General features: G+C 61.5%; 1 long non-coding RNA gene across 1 annotated transcript in view; it reads right to left on the bottom strand.

The window, feature by feature from the left end:
- The window catches only part of LOC121101894, a 12,444-nt gene that overhangs the window by 3,680 nt on the left and 5,733 nt on the right, over positions 1-3,031 (bottom strand). The window lies entirely within an intron of this gene.

The following is a 3,031-nucleotide window of genomic DNA, read 5'->3' as shown; positions in this document are numbered from 1 at the left end:
TTGTGGACTCAAGGGGCCATCCTCAAGGCCTCAAGGCACTCCTGAGCTTAAAGGTATGCTAGTCCCCTCAGCAGCTGGGTATGGCCACACGGCGCCCAGGAAGCCTCCCCTGGGGCCTGGACAAGAGGCCCTGGTGTCCAGTGTTGCCCACTTCTGGGGGAAAGATTCTGCCTCCCCTCTCATGCCAGCCTGAAGGGGAGGCAGGCAGGTAGGTGATGGGGGAGGATGGTGCACTGGCCCTGAGGAGTCTGGGGCCTTCTCAGGAGGAAAGGGCTGGTGGGCAGAGCAAGTCTCACTGTTGGGCAGGACCAGAGGGGAAGTAGAGGTGGAGCATGGCAGGTGAGAGAAGGGTCTCCTGCCCTGGTTGTGCCCTCCTGATGGGCACCAACACACACACACACACACACACACACACACACACACACACACACACACCAGGATCCCTCTCAGTAAGGAATGACCTTGACAGCTACCACGCCTCAGGTCGACAGAGGGAGCCCTAACTCTGCAGTCGCCTTCGTTTCAGGGCTGGCTGGTGGCCAACTATTCTTGCACAAGGTGGCTCTCCCACCCCGGGGAAGGACATTCCTATAGAGTGGGGGGCAGTGGGAATGGGCTTTGCAGGATCGGAAGACTCTCCTCTTGGTCAAGGGGAATGAGAGGGTTCAGGACGAGGAGGAGGTGCTCAGAGGCAGAGAGCGGAGGTCAGATGGGGGGCAGCCCCACGTCCACCCCAGCAGTGCTCAGGGCCTCACCTTCCTGCTGGAAGCCACCCTCTGACCCTTCAACAGAGGTCATCCCTCCCTGTTCCTATCACTCTTCCCCAACCGCACACCAAGCTTTCTGGAATGGGGGGGCACTGCCCAGTGCTGCCTCTGTCTGCAAGGCTGGCCTGCTAGCTGGCCCTGAAATTAGGGCTGTCCTGAGGTCGCCCTGGGGGCCAAACCCAGAGCCTCATGGAAGGGGATAGGGGAGACTCAGTGGGAGCCCTGGCCCCTGCAGCTCCCCACCCCCACCCCAGCACCGAGGCAGACCTCAGACCGCCTCCCTCCATCACTGAAGAGGCAGTGGGAGCCACAGCCGCCTCCTCCCCCCTCCCTGCTGCCGCCGTGGCTGAGCCGGCAGGTTGTCTTGGCAACGGGAGGCGGAGAGGAGATGCGCCGAGGGATGGAGGTGTATGTCACGGAGGAAGCTGCCGTGCTCCTGCCCCACGCCCCAGGCCCCTGAAGGTACCGGAGAGCCTTCCCCTCCCCCTCCCCTGCCCTTTCCCCTGGCTTCCCCCGCTCTATCCGACATGCTTGTTTGGCAGAGAAGAATGTTCCCCTCCTCCCGGGCCCAGAGACTCCTACCCATTCCTCAGGAGCCACCTCAGTCCAGGCCCCTGTCCACAGCTGTCCTTCCTGACAACAGCTCATTCCAGCCCTACCTCTGGTCACCCTTGCACCAGAAGACAAATCTCCTGGGGTGGGGTCTGGTGGGGGGCAAGTGGGAGCAGGGCAGGAACCGCGGTAGTGGGAAAAATCAGGGGTCCTAACGGAATGCGGTGGAAAAGCACCTGGTGCCTGGTGTCCCGGAAGGGTGGCAGGAGGCTATGCACGACGGCGGGGCGGGGCCCAGGCAGTAAGGGTGGGCTTGAAGGGAGGAAAGCAGAGAGGCTGGCTGAGACCCGGCTGGGGACAGACAGGCGTGGTCCCCCACTCCCTCCTTAAGGCTGTGGCCCCTCCTGACACATCAAAGGTACACCCCCTCCTGCATCATGTCCTGACCTTTTTTTCCTGGTTAGATGTTTCTTCCCCCACCTCCAGGCTCTCTGGTTCCTTCCTACAAGGCCTTCTCCCCAACCACTCCCCAGCAGCTAAGCCTGAATTCTTTCTACTCTTCCTCAGCCACTCAGCTGCCTGCCTTCTTCATTCCTCCTTTCTCGCTGGAGCCCATCCTTCAGAATTCATTCTGCTCTGTCTTCCACTACCCCAGACATCCCTCCCTTCCTGTCCCTACCTGTCCCCTCCTGTCCTCTTTTCTTTGAGAAAGAGGTCCTGGGCACACTCTCACCTGTCCCCCCCCCAAGCCCCTTCCCCTGTGATTTTCCATTCGGATACCCCAGAGCCCCCTCCCCAGATTCTAGATTTCCCCAAGGACAGCTCATACCATCAGCTGACTGGCTGTGGGCAGTGGTTACCAGGGCAACAGCAAGGGCTGCCTAGGTAGGCAAGTCTGCTGTGAGGTGGAGAGGAGGCTGGGGCCATGGCCAGGGTCAGCCCGCGGGGCTCCCTCAGGGGTTACAAATGAACCAGGCTCTGCTCTGAGCCCAGAGAGAACCAATGGGCCAATGGCAGGGTCCTGGAGCGGTGAAGGTTCTCCCATTCAGGGAAGGCCCATCCTGTAGTTCTGTGCTGGGACCAGGACATCACCTGGCAGGAAATTCCCTTCTGATGCAGCCGCCCTGATGAGACACGGGGTCCTTCTCACCACTCCCCAGGGGACTCAGGTGACCTAAGGGCCAGCCCAGTCTCCATGCTGAGGACTGCGTTTCTCAGATCCTCCCCATTCATCCCTCAGCAGGAGGGCATCGTTGCCCTCTCCCTGCCCCTGAGCATCTGTGCCCTTCGGCGTCTCAGGCAGGGCCCTCAGGGGCCTCTGTCGCTGCTTTTAGGGGATGAGTAGGAGATACAGGTGCTGGGAGAAACCAGGTGTTGTCACCCCTCAGTCTCAGTAGAGCCCCCTTTGGCCCCCACCCACGCAAACTCTGGCTGTTTCTGAGGAGGGGCTCTGTGTGGTGGGGGGTGAGTGAGCATGTTACGGGCTGGGGCTACGGGAAAGGGAAACAAGCCAGCAGCTCGCCGTGTCTGCTTCCGATTCTGCTTCGTCATGACGCCTGGTTAATGCTCCTCTTGTTTGAAGCGGATTGAGCTGCAGCGCGAGGTGGAAGAGGGACGCGGACGCACACACACCCTCAGGCCGGCCACGCGCTATCAGCGGGAGGTGGGGAGGGTGCCGCGGGGGAGCCAGCGCCCCCCCTCCCCCCCCCCCC

The sequence above is a fragment of the Ursus maritimus genome, unplaced genomic scaffold (genome assembly GCF_017311325.1).
Source record: "Ursus maritimus isolate PB19 unplaced genomic scaffold, ASM1731132v1 scaffold_11, whole genome shotgun sequence".
NCBI classification, from domain to species: Eukaryota; Metazoa; Chordata; class Mammalia; order Carnivora; family Ursidae; genus Ursus; species Ursus maritimus.
The sequence above is the reverse complement of the archived record's forward strand: the minus strand, read 5'-3'. Positions and strand labels throughout refer to the sequence as shown.